Source organism: Saimiri boliviensis, chromosome 4, assembly GCF_048565385.1.
Source record: "Saimiri boliviensis isolate mSaiBol1 chromosome 4, mSaiBol1.pri, whole genome shotgun sequence".
NCBI lineage: Eukaryota > Metazoa > Chordata > Mammalia > Primates > Cebidae > Saimiri > Saimiri boliviensis.
The window spans coordinates 107,143,622-107,162,852 of NC_133452.1; the positions used below are offsets into that span (position 1 = coordinate 107,143,622).

The window sequence follows — 19,231 nt, forward strand, 5'->3', positions numbered from 1 at the left end:
TCCTCCTTTCAGTGCTTTTTAAAGTATAAATTATGTAAATATGCTTAATTTCTCTGCCAGAGTAATCCAGAAGAGAATTAGAAATGAACAGCTGGGTCAAGGGAAGAAAAATTGTTGTGAGGGATGATGCATTTGGGTACCTCCTGAGACAGACAAGGACAATGGCAACAGAGAAGAAAACGTCAGTGTAAGTTGCCAATTGTATCACAGATAATTTGCAGTCGTGTGGTAAACAGACCTTCAATTCCCAGGCACACCTAGGGCCAAGGGTTTCTAACAGTCCTGAGTTGTGACAGGCTTTCTTCAATTGCTGAATTTATCAGACTTAACTTCCATTTACATCTATCATAAGATGTCTGTGTATATTTGTACTTTTCTCATTTTAAAGAACAAGAAACTTGTCTACCCATTGGCATGGCCTCTGGTGCAGCAATGTAGGCTCCTGTTCCTGCCACAGCTCTCCCCGCTTTCTCTGCCCGCCAGAGCCCAGAGTTGGCCCACCATGACTTTACTGACTACTGCTGCCCAGTTCTTGGGAGCAAAGGACATAGGTTGTCTTGTCCTTGCTGCCTGGTAGGCCAGTACCTCCTCTAGGAATTTGGAAGACATATGTCTTAGCTTACCTGATACCCAAGGAGCAGGCCAAAATTAAGATCTTCAGACAGCAACGTTGCAAGAGGGTGGTTCACCAAACTACTGCGAGCATGATGTGTGGTGACCTGAGAGGAATGAAGGCATTAGTATATAAACATCAGTCCTTAATCCTAATGAAAGCATCCGTTTCTGAGGCTTTAGTGTCCCTGAGTGCCAAAAACTGCCACCCACGGTTAAAGGTAAGAAAGAATCCCTGCTGGAGGGCTCATCTCAGCCGCTGGTGACTGAATAGATCCCAACAGAGGAAACAGGTATCTTGGCTTCCAAAAGAATGGGCAAAGAGGGCAGCTCTACCATCCCATGTGGTCACCATGCTAGACAACTTTCCCACCAATATACATCCCATGTCTCAGCTCAGTGCAGCCTTTACAGCCCTCAACAGTGAAAGTAACATTGCCTGAGCATATGCAGAGGGTATCAAGTACTGAGAGCTGATTTATGAAGACTGTGTGGATCTGATCACAAAGCTACCTGTGTTGCCACAAAGATCTACCAAAATCTCTAAGAGGGCAGCAGTATTGGGGCCAGTATAGCTCAGCTATACAGTCCCACAATTTCACCAACATGTTAGGCTATACTGATGCTCAGTTCACTGAGTTCACGCACCCATACCACACTATCCACGGTGACCATGAGGGCAGAAATGTACGTGCACATACCAGCAACTTGTTGGGCAGTGACCCTTCAAGCCCTTATCTGTCCTTTGCAACTGCCACAAATGGGTTGGCAGGCACTCTATGTGTACTAGCAAATCAGGAAGTACTTGTCTGGCTAACTCAACTACAGAAGGAAGTTGGCAAAGATGTGGCAGATGAGAAGTTATGAGTCTATACCTGGAATACAGTCAACCCAAGATGAGTTGTTCCAAGCTATAGCCATGTAGTACTAAGGAAGACTAATCCATGATGTACCTGCAGTGAGAGTTTTCCCTGAAACACTGCATAATGACCCATGTTAACTAGATTGCTCAACTACACAAGATTGTGCCCAATATCCTTTTAGAGAATGGCAAGGCCGAGAATCCTTGGCCCAATGTAGACACTCACAGGCAGGAACTGCTCCAGTGCTGTGGCATGATGGAAATGAATTACTACAGTGACCTGTTCAGAGTGTCTTGGGCACAGAGTGTACTGGCACAGCTCATCTGAAGTCATGCCCTAGGATTCCCTCTAGAAAGGCCCACACCTAAGAGCATAGATGCTCTGATGAAGATTGTGGACTCTAAGTCGGGGTAAAACTGGAGACTGGGGGAAAACTATCAGAAAGTGAGGATGTTAAAAAAAGAAAAAGAAAAAAAATAAGAAAGTCTACTTTTAAGGACCTTTAAAGAATTAAGATTAAATTGTTCTAAGGCACTGATAATAGATTTGAGGTTAAAATATAAATTAAGACTCTAAAACATGAAAAATCAAACCAACTCCCTTCCCTTGCCTGGTATGAGTTGCCCATGAACTGCAGAATGACCATGACTAATGCACATGTAATGGGTTAAGTTTGGTTCACACACCATCTCAGAGTGAGAATCTGGCTTCTCTTTCCCTGGGTCAAAGCTGGTTGCAAAAAATCTGCAGTCACTTCTGAGATTTTGCTTCTACTCTGTCAAGTACTCAATAAGCCAGTAAACCAGGACTCTGCCCCTTCTGTTTCCATAGGAATGATGTTGGATAGTCAGCTGTACCAAGTCCCCCGGCCCTCTCCCCTGCACACTAACACCTCGTAGCAAGACCTGTTGGTTAGCTGGACATGCTTTGGCAATTTTTATGCTACCAGGTGAACACAAAGGGATGATAGTTGTAACTGGCACCCAGCGTTTGATTTGATTTCTCTTTTCAAAACTCTATTAAAATTAAGGTCTCGGAGTGTCCTGTTTTCCATGACTTTAATACTCACCCCCATTCAGACTTTCTCCACCTGTTCCACCTCAAGCTGAGGATGTTAGTGGCCTAGGTCCTCACCAGAGACCTCCTTCAACAGGTCTGTCTGATCTGTGGTCCCAGTTCTCGGGGTTTATCCGTGCTTAATGTGAACTAAATAATTCCTTCCACAGAACACAAGCCACCACGCTCTGACCTTCCTCTGCCCTTCTAAGATGCTGGGGGCATAAATAGGGACTCAGGAATGATATCATGATAGCTTCAGGGTCTGGTCAGGAGCATGAGCATCTCTTTTGGAACAAGGAAATACTTCAAGATTAGACATGGTCTCCTTTGATTACTGGTCCTGGAATGGAGAGAATTAAAAATCTCTCTTTATCCCCTGCCTCAAGGAAATGCTCCCTTATTTATCAACATCCTTTTCCTGTCCCTGCCCCAAAAGCTCACAGTACATTGTTTGTCTTAGAAGCTGTATTTGCACAGGTTTTCAGAAATTCAGAATGCCTTTTCTTTAAGGAAGGATTAAGATACGTCCCTGCTGTGCCCCTTTCTTCCCTCCAAATCCCTGCCTGTGTTTGAGTGGATCCACCATCCCTAGAACCACACTGTTGAGATGGACACAGTGGAAGCCCCTGGGTAACTGTCAAGTCAGGATGCAGACCTCTTCAGGTTTCTCTGTTTAAAATGTAAAGTCTATATTTGTATTAACCATGAAAAAAAACAATACCAGACACTCTGATCTGGCTTTGCAAGTGACCATATATATCTGAAATAACTTCTCGTTAGAGTAGAATACAGAGAAATTATCCAGATAATGCAATAGCTTAGGGCAGGCATCCCCAAACTGCGGGCCCCTGAGGCCATTTATCCGGCCCCCTGCCGCACTTCAGGAAGGGGCACCTCTTTCATTGGTGGTCAGTGAGATGAGCACAGTATGTGGCAGCCCTCCAACGGTCTGAGGGACAGTGAACTGGCCCCCTGTGTAAAAAGTTTGGGGACGCCTGGTAGGGCATTAAAACGAGTTTCTCTGTAATACATTATAAATGTTATGCATGTATGTAATAACTACATACTCACAAAAGGGTGCCTCTGTTACTGAGAAAAATATTTTCACCTACATAATAACAATTAGCTAGCGTTTATTAAGCACCACTAGATGCCTGACTTCATTCTAAGTGTTCTACATATGCAGTCTTTTAATCCTAAGAGCAGCCCTCTAAACTGATCCTATTAAGTATTATCTTCACAGAGCACAGAAGAGTAAAGCATTATGTCCAAGGTCAGCCAGCATTCAATCCCAAGCAGTCTGGCTCTGTAGTATATAGTCTTACCACAACAAACCATAACATCTCATTTGACCTAGTTATATAGGTACTATTATATCCATTTTTCAGATGAGAAAAATGAGGCTCAGTGGTATTATATAACTTTCAAGCTTCCTCTGCTAACATATGTTAGATACCATGAGTCAAGTCTAATCCTTCTGATTCTGAAGTTCATGCTCATAGCAAATTATCAGCTTATAAAACCACTACAGCTTCCTAAAGGCAGGACCACAGTGTAAGATGTGAAAGTTACTATGACCATCGAAAACAATACAGGCAAATGGGAACAAATTATATTAGTGGCCTGACTCACACCAGCTCATTGAGGTGGCTCAGCACTAGATAAGACAAGGATTTTTTCAACACTAATCACAGGGCAATGGTCCTAGGCCCAACCTCCCATCTGGCTCAGAGCTACTATTGTCAACACGAAAGATGGCCTTTGTTTTTCTGATCTTTACAAACCCTTGCAGCAGTTTCTCTGTCTGTCTCCAGGAATGGTCACAAGGCTAGCCAGAGGAAATGCAACCCAGAGACCCAAACCTGGATTCAAAACAGAAACTGCCCGAAGGGTTGAGTCAGGAGTTGTGTCCCTACAGAGCTCTTTGATCCTGCGAGAGGAAATCATTGGCACAAAGGAAAAGAGAAGCAGATTATAGACGAGAAGGTCTTTGTTGCTGAAGGTCTTTTCCTTCTAGACGCACGTTCTGGATTTCAGAGTAACTGTTTCCTACTGAGCTTCAATGGGCCAGGCCTCTGCCCCTTCCCAAAAAAGTAGGAGAATTTTGAACTCAAACATAAAAGCAGAGCAGCAGGCCACAGCGTCTACAGCTCAGGCCTGCTGGGAGTCCCAGCCAGTTCAGACACCATATGTGTCCTGCTTATCCATCTGGTACTTCGGACAAGGCCAAACAAAACAGTGAAAATAAATGGCAGAGTGAAATCTTTTGCCCTGGCCCTGAAACACACACTGACCTCACCTTGCAGAGTTTTTCTGTAAATCATTTAGATTATAAGTAGTTTGATTTAAAGTGTAAGAGTCCAATCTATACAAAACTTGAAAAGGGGAGAAAAAAACTTCCAACATTACATCTGATTAGCAGATGAATCACCTCATATCTATCCCTTTCACTTACCAATATTACTCCATAAATTAAAACTTGAAATCCAGTGAAACCATAGAAACATGTAGCTTAACCACATGTGAATCCAAACCAAAACAAGCATAGTTTATACAACCACTACAAAAGCTTCTGCATTCTTAAACTATATTTTATGGAGGATTAGACTCACTTATTTGAGCAAAAGTCAACACAGTTAATTTTTATGTAATAAGAAGAATCCATAGTCTCTGAAAGTTCATTCTATATCTTAATTGTCTACGTAATTTCAACTTTGATTAACTTTAGACTACTTATTAAGGCTAATATATCTCTATGGCTGATACTCTCAATGAACTTAGTTTGTATATATAATTAAGACTTGCTTAACCACAAGGATACATTCTGAGAAATTTATGTTTCAAATAATTCCTCACTGTGGGATCATGAAGTGTATTTACACAAACGTGTATAGCAGTGGTCCCCAACATTTGGGGCACGAGGGACTGGTTTCATGGAAGAGAATCTTTCCACAGACCTGTAGTGGGAGGAGCAGGGACGGTCTGGGGATGAAACTGTTCCACCTCCCTGATTCTCACAAGGAGCAGCAACGTAGATCCCTCGCATGCTCAGCTCACAATAGAGTTTGCCCTCCTATTAGAATCTAATGCTTCAGTTGTCTGACAGGAGGCGGAGCTCAGACAGTAATGCTTGCTTGCTGGCCCACTGACCTCTTGTTTACTGTTATATGGCCTGTTTTCTAACAGGTCACAAACCACCACCGGTCTGTGACAGAATGGGGGTACGGGTGTTGGGAACCCCTGTTATATAGTATACCGTACTAGACACTTAGGCTGCATGGTATAGCCTCTTGTTTCTAGGCTACACACCTGTACAGCATGTTACCGTAGTGAATACTGCAGGCAACTATAATATAATAGTAAGTATCTGTGCATCTAAACACAGAAAAAGTAATACATTGTGTTATAACTTCATGATGGCTACATCACTAAGGGATAGGAATTTTTCAGCTCCATTCTAATTTTACGAGACCACTGTTACCTATGTAGTCCATTGTTTACCAAAACATAGTTGCGTGGTGCATGACAGCATGTAAGTTACTTTCAAAAGACCAAACATTAGCCTTAGACCGTCCCCAGTTTCTCAGTCTCAGCACTACTGACATTTTAGACCAGATAAGCCCATTGTGGGGGATTATTCTGTGCATTGCAGGACATTTATCACCACACTTAGTCTCTACCTACTTGAATGCCACTAGCATTGCCCCCCATTTGTGAAGACACCAAATGTCTCAATATATTGTCAGATGTCCCTGAGGAGTGAATTGAAATCACCCCTGGTTGAGAGCCACTGGTTTATATACCGAGAATAACTTTGGAATGCTCATCTACTCCTTCTCATTTACACATAATCATTCAGTAACAGCTAATACTCAATATTAACAGTGCAAGGCAATGACTAGACCCATTACTGGATTTAAACGTATCTTCTGAACTCATAATGCTATAATAATTTCTGATTATCATGAAAATTCAACCATACACAAAAGTCTATGTATTACATAATGGTGGGGTTTATTCCAGGCCCACTGACAAGTCTGTCTTCACTAAGGTTAACCCTACATACACAGCTTGGGGGTATAATGACAGATGACTGGGCAGGTGGGAGGATGGGTGGGAAGACAGGAAAAGCAGCAAGAATGTAGAGTCCGGATAAATAAGCAACACGGAAGGGGACCCAGGTGGCAGAGGTTCCCAGGTGGAGAAGAACAATGAACAATTGTTTTGAGAGATGGCTAACCACAAATTACCTGAGGGCACAAGGACCTCATCTTGAGGGCACAACGGCCTGCATGTTGCCCCCACCCCACCCTATGAAACTTTCCTCCAGCCCCTGCCTCTTTGCAGATAGCCTCATATCTGCTATGCTGCCTGTTGAAATATTGCAACATATTTTCTTACTTTCTTTAATAAATCTGCTTTTCTTTACCTACAACTGTCTTGTAAATTCCTTTACTGTCTGTACCACTGGCCCCAGAGAGTCACTACCCATGACAAAACAGACTAGACAGCAGGCTATGAAGAATACTGAAGGTAAGCCTAAATCATAGGAGTAACATTCCTTAACAAAACTAGAAAAATATGTTTTCATGCAAAAGCAAACTATTTTATTAATGTACTTAGTTTGAAAATACTCTTTTCACCATTAAATATAATACATAAATCCCCATTTAAATGTTCTAAACTTACTACTTTAACTTAGGACCATTTTTTAGTAAACCTCTTCTAATATTGCATTACTTAGTCTCTTCTTCTTCGGATGTCATGCATCCTTTAAGTAATTGCAAAGATGTCATATTAAATTAGCACTTCTGTTTCAAAAGTGAAAAGCTCCAATGAGCAAAGACAAATGTTTATGGCATATCGGTTAGTAAAGTGCTGTCACATGAGAACTGGACCTTCAGCTGAAAATGTTCAACATTTCCTTGGTCAATCTCAATTCTTCCTTCAGTCACCGAAAATTATTTCTAGTTTAATCACAACTCATCACACTGTATGCATTGAGACTGCTACTTTAATCCTTTATTTAATTTTTTTAAAAAAACATATTTTTCTTTGGCTTTGCTAAAATAAACTGGTTTAGTTCTATCACTGTGTATACAAATTCTACACTCAATCTCAATGATTATAATTTCTTGCCATTTTATCAGACTGTCATGGTTCCCAACCATAAATTTCTCAAATAAAATGCTTATAAATTAAAGTAAATAAAGTGCTTAACAGTGTCAGAAATAATGCCTTATATAGTAAGAACTACATAAGCACTTGCTATTATTACTACAGACACCTGGACTCCACTGAAGACTGACTAAATCCAAATCAATGGACATTAAATGTAGCCATCAGAATCATCAGAATATCTGGTCTCAGGCACTGATACTTTGCCAAAGTCCTCCATGTGATCCCAGTGAGCAATCAGCACTGAGAAACATTGTTTGAACCATGTGCCAATGAAGTAAATTTAATAGCTTAAATGTCAGAAAACCTGACCAGTCTCATTCTATGTCCCATTGATTTTTTTAAAAATCTACCATTTTCTAGGCACTGTGCATGTCAAATACATTGAAAATGGGTAAGACAATCTTTACCCTCAAGCAACTAGCAATCAGTTAGATTAAATAGACCAGGGACAAATAAAATAGATACAGAGTAATTCTTTAAGGGTAGGAATAGTGATATTAGCAAAAGGTGTGGGCCAAAGAAAGTATCAGCCAATTCTACTAGATAAAGCAAGGAAGGCTCCTAGAGAGAGAGAAATTTAAAGTGACCCTTAAAGGATGAATGAACTCATGTTGGGTGGAAAGTTAAGGGAAAGACACCGAAAGGGAAATTGTATAAAGTGTTTAAGAATTATTAAGTAAAAGATTCCGCAGAAGGTGTGCTGAGGGTGAAGCTCCATAGATTAAAAGGGCTTGAAAACCCAGGCAAGAAATTGTGATGTTTCCCTGTAGCTTTAACCAAAGAGGCATTTTAAGAAAAGGAGTAATATGATCATATCTGCAACTTATATCTCTCTGTCTTCATGTATTAAAGGCAGCAATAAACATACCCAGACAGACTTAGGCCCTCACACAGTCATGCTAGTAAGAACTCAGGAACTCGGGTTTGAACCTCAGCCCATCTCATTTAACATGGCAGAGCTCTAGCCTAAAATATAAGAAAGCAAAGCAAGTAGGACACTCTTAGTTTTGTGGAACTTGAGAAGGTAGATCTTCCAGTCACTTTAGAAGGGGATGAACCAAAAAGCCTTCCAAGGACCCTTAACTGTCAACATCAGCTAGGAATTTCTTCTTTCTAAAGGGAAAAAAAAAATGAAAACTATATCCCCTAGAAAATCATCGATCTCTTTATGCTGTGAGGAAAGTTTTAAAAACATAGCAAGCATAATATTGCCCGGAAAAAAATAATCAATGATATTCGTGAATGTTGTCTCCAGATGTTAAGTTTTAATTATACCCTGATTTAAACAGTAGACAAAAGAAATTTAAATACTATGTCAATAGTATAGCTAAATTTTCCTACTATATGGAATTTTAGAACATTAGACTGTTTAGGAAATATTAAAATATGGTACATGTGATCATAATTTATGTCCTTCTTCCATCTAATGACTCAAGGGATTTCTGATTTTGTCATTAGAGGGGAGCAAAGCTATTGTTTTAAGTGCCACAAAAGCCCATATCTGCTCTTGTGCAAGTTACTCCTGGCTGCATCCAGCTTTCTAAGCGTTGACAGTGGATGTGTGTGCACCCACACCCTCTCCTGGAATTCTTACTGGTCTCCACCTGGTCCTAAGCTGCTGCTCAGGAGCTTACCGTAAAGGAAACTACATTGCTGCCATTTCAAGTTAAAGTGAACTGGTAACTCAGTAATTGTTAACTACTCCTCTGCCAATGTATATGCGCATGGAGACCCAGACTGTTAGGTAAGCGTAAATGGCTAAATATTTTATTATTGCAACGTGTGCTGCTAAAGATAATGAGTGTTTCCTGGCCCCCTAAAAAAGTTGTCCCAACTTGGAAAAGAAGAATGGTTTCATCTGATCGTAGCATGTTAACATTCAGAATAAGCCTTAGCAGAAATGCTCACTTTCAGAGTTTTAGACAAGGTTATTCCAAGGCCAAATATTTATTTCTGCATCCTGAAAGGCGAATTTCCTGTTTCATGCTCTATATACAGACATAACACATAACACCTAATGGAGAACCCTTTCTGCTTCTGAGAAACAAAGTGTTAAGACTGACACGGGTCCGTGAAATCATTTCTTGCTCTAGATCATGCCCAAGAAGAGGAGGAGATTAAGTCTCTCTCCCAGGATTTGAAAACTGTCCTGAATCCGTGGCCCATGCAGATGCTGGTATGCTGCTTGGTATTTGGGGATTTCTTGCTGATGAATATTATATTTGCTTGGCTGCTAAGAGAAACCAGAGAAAAATAAAGACGTGCTTTCGTTGGTAACATACTGTGGGGTCAGAACGTTGTTTTAGTGACTCACTTGAAAAAAAAATGTGGTAGGAAACTAAATTCAACCCTATGACAAAGTGCTGTGGTTTTTGTTTAGCAATAACTCCAGCCAACCTACTGATGAAAATGCTTTTTATATAGCCTGGTTTTTACATGATTCCAAAATATCTAGTAAATTAAATTCTAAAATTTAGTTCCATAATCTGGCTGTTTTGCTTGTGAAATGTTAAACCCAAAGTAAACTGCTTTAGACAGATAGTATACAAAACAAATATTCTGAGTAACAGATTAATTAATAAGTAGTGGCCTGAAATTTGGGGATGCTTTGGTGTTGTATTACTCTGTTCTCACACTGCTACGAAGAAATACTCGAAACTGGGTAATTTATCAAGGAAAGAGGTTTAATTGACTCACAGTTCTGCATCGCTGCGGAGGCCTCAGGAAATTTCTAATCATGGAGAAAGGCAAAGAGAAAGCACCATCTTCACAAGGAAGCAGGATCGAGTGAAAGCAAAGGAAATGCCAGACGCTTATAAAACCATCAGATCTCGTGAGACTCACTCACTACCATGAGAACAATATGGGGGAAATTGCCCTAATTACCAGGACCTGATCCCACCCTTGACAGGTGAAGATTATAAGGATTACAATTCAAGATGAGATTTTGGGTGGGAACACAGCTAAACAAACCATGCCAGGTGTTTTATTTTTTTTTGTTTGTTTTTTTTTTTTGTTTGTTTGTTTGTTTGTTTTTGAGACGGAGTTTCGCTCTTGTTACCCAGGCTGGAGTGCAATGGCATGATCTCGGCTCACCGCAACCTCCGCCTCCTGGATTCAAGCAATTCTCCTGCCTCAGCCTACTGAGTAGCTGGGATTACAGGCACGCGCCACCATGCCCAGCTAATTTTTTGTGTTTTTTTAGTAGAGACGGGGTTCCACCATGTTGACCAGGATGGTCTCGATCTCTTGACCTCGTGATCCACCCGCCTCGGCCTCCCAAAGTGCTGGGATTACAGGCTTGAGCCACCGCGCCCGGCCCCATGCCAGGTGTTTTATAATCAGATGTATACAGCTCACTGTTCCTGGAACCCACCCCCTTATTATCATCTGTGCTTCTTAGCCTCTAGGTTAGACAGTTAGGCAATATACTTCTCAACTAGAATAGTCCCATCATTGTCATTGGAATGGAGGAGGATCTGGGTGGGAGGGTATAAGTGACGGTCTCAGAGCCATGTCCTCCATCATTGAGGCATTCTGTCACTCAGTTTTTGGTTTTGTTAAAATCCCTTTATTAGTCTTCAGTATAGTCTTACTTTTTTCTTTATATGAATGCATCTTCCACAGCCACAGTTCATGACATCTGCATTTCTATCGGCACACTTACCTACCTCTGTTACTTACATCTGATAGAGATTTTATTCCATCTTCATCTTTCAAGCATTATTCAGATTTTAAGGTCAAGCACAAAGCTATCTCTTCTACAAAGGAAAGTATGAATTCCCTCTTGTTTCAGTCAATGACTCCAGTAAAACTATATTTATAATTTTATTATAGCACGTTCTGCCTGTGCTATAATTCTTTGTGTCCATGTCTGTGCCACCACTAAGTTCTTAGCTCCTTGAGCACTATACTTCCGTCTACCCACGGGGACCCATTGTGCTTCAGTTTTATATTTCTACACCAAGCTCAGTTATTCAGCTAGTAGGTGAGTAACAAATTTTCTAAATTCAATGATGTTCACATCCTCCAAATAAATGTACCAGATGACAAAGTGGTGTGGGAGTAGTGGGGAAGACAGAGGGAAAGAGGGAAAACAAAGAGAGGGACAATGTCAAATTGGAAATCTGACCTGATTTAACATCTAATACATAATTACTCATGTTGGCAAACTTCATAAGGAAAAACTCAAACATGATCGTTCCGCATGTTTCCTTTAGTCTATTTATTCATGCACAAACAATATCAAGGTTTCCCATAATTAAAACATGGATGTTTCTACTTGGGTTCCTTTTGTACACACTGATTCAGAACAAACCAATTCTAATAATGAAGTAAATCTCACTGTGCCTTAACAAGAACCCCATTCCTTGTTTTAAAACAATAATCTGATGGCTAAGTACTATATTTCTTTCAAGGAAATGAAAGGAGAAGACAGAGCCAGGGCACACTAATATAAAACAGCACTACAAGTTAAAATACAATTCACATCAGCATGTAAATGACTGAGTGGGTGGTTACTGCTACAAAAATAAAAAAGGACAGAGTAATCCGAAATAAACTACCTGTACCATAGGACTGAAATTTTTCAATGAACTCCCTGTAAAATAGGAGTGAGATTTTTCCATAATACATTTACAAATGTAGTACTCTACTAAATGCATTTGTTTTCCAGCAAGATTCAGTATCCTTGGGGAATTCAGGAAGAAGATTGGTTTCAGAGGCCAGAACTGACCCACTGAGAATTTTATTTTCAGTTTTGGGAATGTTCAGGATTTGTGTTTTACTATCTATATAGATAGTTGCCCCTTTTTTTTTTTTTCAAATGGGTGACACTAGAGGTTTAATGGTCTTGTCTTTTTAACAGAGATTTAACTTTGGCCCCACCATTTTGATTTGGTTTGACTATTAAAAACAGAATCTAAGGATTTTACATTATGCATCCTAAATTGTGAGACTTTGTCCTCTGCCAATACTGTACGAGAGATTTTTAACACTTAGCAATTTTTTAACATTGTGGTTGAGGTCATCTTTGAAGGGCCTACATTTATATTTTCCCCTGGTGATGCAGAATTAATACTTCACTGGCTGAGAAAAAGTGAAGCACTCCATTCATGTTAGACTGTTGAGTGAAAATGCAAACAAGTAGGCAGCAAATCTTGCATGTTATACAAACACAGAAGCTAAAAAAAAAAAGTATTGCTGATCGCTGACTCTCCTGTTGGAAATATTCAATTTGTCCTGGTTTCAGATTTTTAAAGTCTCAACTTTCTGCACTTTTTTAAATAGGAGTTTGATGAAGAGTATGCATAATTACCAGAATAAAACCTGTAGTATTCATGCAACATTTCACATAAGAATTTCCATCTAACTTTCCACATGCTTTCTGCAAAGCCAAGTCTATTTTTTTGAGACCAATAATAAGACAAATAATATCCACCATATATAGCCATGAAAATACACATGACATAATGGAAAATCAATTGAAACACCACCACAAAGAGGACTAAAAGTAAAGTGAAATCTATAGATTTTAGGATTTTCTTGAAAATTTACCCACAATGTCAAAGCATTTAAATTTGGTTTAGATGTGGAGAGACTTGGTTGCAATTTATACGAGAGAGCTTGAACATTTAATAATGAACTTCAGTGTACTTGTTTTTTATAAAGGACAGCATCACTCCTCACAAGACACTTTTGTTTACTTCTGGGGCAACCTTTCTTGCTGCCTGTCACAGGACGCTACATTCTTAGTGTTTCCTTTCAGAACAGGAATTCTCACACATGAGCAAGCCTCCAAGTCCCCAGGCGAGCTGGGTTCCAGCTGCAGATTTCTGATTCAGTAGGTCTGGAGTTGGGTCTGGAAACTGCATGTCTAAGAAGACTCCAGGATCGCTGAGCTGCTGGCCTGGGGACTGTACTCAGAACTTCTCTGATTTAAGAGGGAGCAGCATGGAGAAGCTTGGAATCATGAGGGAGAAGGAGTACAGACAGGAGGCAGGAGCGAGATCTGTGGAAAGGAGCTGTGCCTGTGATGTAGAAACATAGGGCTGCCTCAGTAACTATGTTACTATGTGGAGAGGATGGTCTTGAAAAAACTTCATGCGGTCAGACTGAACCAAGAGATATGAGAATGAAGCAGCCTACGGAACAAGAAATAAGTGCCAGAAAAATTTACAAGGGAAAGATACATCCCAGACCAAGCCCTTTATAAAATGAGAACAACTACGACAGATAGATTACAAGGAAAAATCATCCCACACCTTAAAATGCAATCAGCTTCCAGTCCTCCCATCCTCTACCCTAATGGAAAGTGGTAGAAGCTTCCCCTACAAGCTAGCAAAACAGGTGTGAATTTTATTCCACTGACTGCAGTGTATAGGAAGCATTATTTTCCTGATTATTCAGTACTTAACTTTATTGCTGAATCCAAGCACTAACCCAGCTGGGAAAATGCAATCTCAGTTATTTGTGAAGCGTCCGCTCTCCCCCAGTGTTGGAATATGGCTCAGACATTTTACACTAGTTCCAGGCACAGTGTGGAATTCAATACTCTGTGTTCATCAAGTATCAATCCTCAGTCCACAGGAGTCATCCTCAGTACGTCTGTGGGCCCTGTCCCTATCAGCTGCTTCCTCACACTGTTACTGTAAGACTCTCTCATGGAGCATCTATGACCCAATGTGACTAAAGACACTGCAGAGAAACATCCTGCTGGGTTCTTCTGGGTTCTCCATCCCAGGAAGCAGAGTTCTTACTGCTCCAGGGCTCACAGACAATTTGCTCCTCTCCCTCTAGAGGCTGGAGGGGAATTGATTTTCAGTGTGTGACTGGGGACCTCAAACTGCCCAGCTTTTACACATAATTCTCTGGGGCTTCAAAATGCTTTTGTCACTTTTACTTCTTTCACAGATCTCCAATTTTTAGGATTTAGGCCCAAATGTCTGAGAGTCTGACACTTACAGGAGCCATAGGGGCATAGTAAATAAGAGAACCAAGACAGTTGTAATAGAATAAAGAGTGATAGAGAGTGGCAGTTGTAACAGAATAAAAAGTGATAGAGAGTGAGGCACACTGGGAAGGGAAAGAACCTCACAAAGCATTAATATTACAAAAAATTTTATAACTGTGGAGGCCAAACAACACACTTATTTGGGTCAATGGTACAGCAGGCTTCCCATTTGTGATCATAGCTGAAGTTAATGGAAAACAAAGATATTTTCTTCTTTCCTCTTGGCTATTTGTGAGGAACTGAGTATAGCACATGCTCTATTTTCATGAAGACAAGAATTGTTTTGCTAGTGATGTTCACCGTTGTATCCCCAGCTCGGCACACTACAGATGTGCTCAGTAAATATCTGCTGAATGGCTGAATGAATAAGTAAATGAACACATAACAGAACAAGTACATTATTATCTTAAAATATTATCTAGCCCTACTATCTTTAGTCTGTGCAAATCATGCTGATGATTAAATGCAACATTATATAGAAGAATAAATGGCACAGGGACCAAATATAAAACTCTCACAAGTCTATATATATCTATAAGGTCCCAGCCCTATTCCTTGCTGATATGGTTTGGCTATGTGTCCCTACCCAAATCTCAGGTCAAATTGTAATCCCTAGTATTTGGGGAGGGACCTAGTGGGAAGTGACTGAATTACCCAGAGGACTTGCCCCTTGCTGTTCTCATAAGAGAGTTCTCAGGAGATCTGGTTGTTTAAAAATATGTGGCACCTTCCCCTTTATTCTCTCTCTTCCTCCTGTTCCAGCCATGTAGGACATGACAGCTTCTCCTTTGCCTTCCACTATGATTTTAATTTTCCTGAGGCCTCCCAGCCATGCTTCCTGTATAGCCTGTGGAAACATGAGCCAATTAAACCTCTTTTCTTTATAAATTACTCAGTCTAGGTAGTTCTTTGTAGCAGTGTGTGAATGGACTAATACACTTTTACTACCCCCCTCCCCATACCACTGCCTGGACACAGCAGTAAAATTGTAACTTCCTGATAAAGTGTTGAATGTACTGGACTGAGACTAAATTAGACAAATGTGTTTACATCTGAGTATACCCTATGTGGTGGCCAAAATAAAACAGAAGCTTAGGGTGTTATTACAGATTTCAGTGACTTCAAAGAAAGTCAAGAAATCGCCTGAGGAACCCAAGCTTAGAAGCTGAGAACTTGATCTGAACTAATTTGTGCTGTGCTTCTCTCACTCACTAAAAAGCTGTCTAACCTGACCTTCCCTTGGGAAAAATTATCATTATATTCCTGTCACCTATTTGCCTGTCTGCTACAGCCAGGCTCAGGAGTTCATGGCTTTCTGCCTGCAGCTTCCTCTTTTATCTGAGGCTATTCTATGAGGTCCCAAACCACTGGAAAGAAAGAAAACTAATCTTCTCTGATCTGCATGGTTGCTTCCACCCATGGATTGCTTCCCTTGGTGAAGCATTAAGCACTAAGCCAGGATCACACGAGCTCTGATAAACACTCTGGAGGAAGAGAGATTTGCTATTGCAGCTGTTCATTATTTGTGAACTTCTGCAGTGTTTGTCCTATTAATATTGTCCAGTTCCAGGAACATTTTGGTACAAGGAAAGAATATTTTGAAGTCCATTTGTCCTTAAGCACAAATAGCCACTGTTCATTCTTACTTTGTAGCAAGGATCATCCCCAACTATTGTGGCCTCATGGTCTCCATTTCAATGCAGTGTACTTTATAACCTGCCTTCTCATGTACCCACTGATCCAGGACTTTTCATCATTTGTACTGCTGCCACTGGGAGTCAGTATATAAGAGGTGTGGCTTGCAGTACAGTGTGGTAGAAAGAGCATGCGGTGTGAGGTTAGGAGATCTGGGTTGGACTTATATTTCTACTAATCACTCATGGATTTGTCTCATTGCCAGCCTTCTAAAATGCATGCCTTAGTGAAAATTGAAAAAAAACATAGCAGGATGGCTGTGATGTGCACAGAAAATAAAAATATGAGAAGGTACTTTGTAAGAAGTAAAGAACAATAAAAATGCTAGTCATTGCTGCTGATAGTATAAACACTATTAGCAGGAATAGAGTGGGAGGCAAGAAGGAAGATAGTGAGTGGAAAATTCAGTGTGGTGTTAACAGGAAAGACAAAGTGAAAGTCCCAGGACTCTTTGATACATGGTAATTGGTTGGAGGAGAATGTGGCATCAGGGAAGGAGGGCTGACTAATCGTCATATGAGTAATCTGCTAGTTTTTGCCCCAGAAGCAGAGACTGAACAACTTGGCCTGCCAAAGGGAGGGTGTGGAAAGGTGAGACATGCAATGTGAGGCTTTAACCGTTTGTGCCCTCTTTATAAAATAGCAGCTACCATAACACTGCTGGAGGAGGAGGAAAAAATTTGAACATAATGTAAGGAATATAATAAGTAATCCTAAGATAAAATGATGACTGACACCATGCTGGTTCTTCCTGTTGTTTATGGATAATAACAGAAAATACTTTTTAATCCATCCTGCAGTCAGCCCAGACTTCGCAAGATCCCGCCACTGCATTCCAGCCTGGGCAACAACAGTGAAACTCTGTCTCAAAACAAACAAACAAACAAACCCACCAGGAATAAGTTGTAGAAATGAAAACAAAAGAGTATATAAATAGGAACAAACAAACAAAAAACCGGTGAGCAACAAAAGCTGACAAATTAAGTAGAAGGTGATGTCACCCTCTACCCCAATTAACTGCAATGGGGGTAAACCCTATAGGAATCACTGTCTTTTCCTGTTCTGACTGAGGAGTAAGGCACATACACAAAAGGCTGTGGGGAAAAATGTGTAAGTCAAAGTGAACAAAGGAAAATGAATAACCTAAACAAACTCTCTTTGCTTAAAGCATATGCTTCAGGGCATCACACACAAATCAGAAGATTGAACTGAAGTAAGCAGGAAGAGGACAATCCCCAATTTGGTGGAGTTGATTGTAATACAGAAAATTTGCTCAACTCAAGAAAGAAAAAGCAGAGCCTAAGCTTGCTACCTTCTCCACTGTCATGACTTGAGGCTATAGAAAAATTGAGTAATAGCAACACGCAGGCATCAGAGTACAGCTCTGAGAAAGGATAAACTAGAGAGACCTAGTGGAAAAAGTATCCTGGAGAATTCACTTAGACCAGGTGCCCCCAAACTTTTTACACAGGGGGCCAGTTCATGGTCCCTCAGACCTTTGGAGGGCCGCCACATACTGTGCTCCTCTCACTGACCACCAATGAAAGAGGTGCCCCTTCCTGAAGTGCGGCGGGGGGCCGGATAAATGGCCTCAGGGGGCCACATGCGGCCCGTGGGCTTTAGTTTGGGAATGCCTGACTTAGACACACTTTCAGAGCAAAAAAGTCTGCCCACCGTAAGCATGAGCAAGACTAAAAGAAATGGCATTGCAGTTATGCATTAACTACATCAAAAATGCAGCGAGGAAAAGTAACATGACACAGAAAAGAGAAAGCAAAATTATAGATGGAAAGAAAACATATTTAAGAGCAGAATAAACTCCTCCTCAAACTTCCTGCACAGTGTGCATGAACTTAGAATAGGAAGCCAAAAATACAAAAACTCATAAAACAACAGGAGTAGATATAAAGGAAGACAACAGAGATAAATTGAGAGTCCAACAACATCATTAGAACCATTACGTATCTATTTGATAAATCAGAAATAAGAAGAAAAAAGACAAGCTAAATGTCGTATTAATGGGATTGAGGAAAGGCCTGAGATATTAATAAGTTAAAACTAAGCTGATAGAGGGCAAAGTAAGTATAACCCGATACTTTATGTCCTTGTCATCGTAACTCAAGAAAATGAAACAGAAGAAATAGAAATATTAAAAAGAAAAGTCTCTGAAATTAAAGAGAAGCACAGTAGAGGACAGACCTTATCACCTAGGAAAAAAAAAATACAGAATGATCAACACTGCAGCCTATCTGGTTAAGTTATTAAGATTCAAGGACAAGGAAATTTTTTTTTCAGCCATTTAGACAGAAAGAGAAAGTCACCTAAAAGGGAGAAAACCTTTTGGTTTTTGACCTCCTCACACCAAGAAATTAACCCAGAAAATAATAGAACAAATATATAGAATATCCTGAAGGAAACATATATATATATATATATATATCTTCAAAATATATTATAGCCAGACATGTTATTTTAGGAATAAGGGCATTTTATATTCTGAAATATAAGAGAACTAAGGAAATGTTATGCATGAGAACTTTCTGACAAAAAACAAAATGCAAACAAACAAAACCCACCAAGAAATGACTGGAAAAGCCACAGCAAAATGACTAGTTCAACTCAGTGCCATGAAATGATAGTGCAATGTCAAAAAAATCCTAAGGCTAGAGTTACCAACTCTAATGCCTATGGGGTCAAGGCGAGATATAAAAGTAATTGAAACAGCTTGGATTCAGGGAAGTGGAAAGCATACATGCACTATCAAAACAAGGTAGTTGCAGACAATTTTGTGTTAAGAAAATGAAAAATG

At 40.2% G+C, this 19,231-nt stretch overlaps 1 pseudogene; it reads left to right on the plus strand.

The window, feature by feature from the left end:
* Nucleotides 1-502: 502 nt before the first annotated feature.
* On the plus strand, nucleotides 503-1,889 carry LOC104650621 (citrate synthase, mitochondrial pseudogene; annotated as a pseudogene).
* Nucleotides 1,890-19,231: the final 17,342 nt, after the last annotated feature.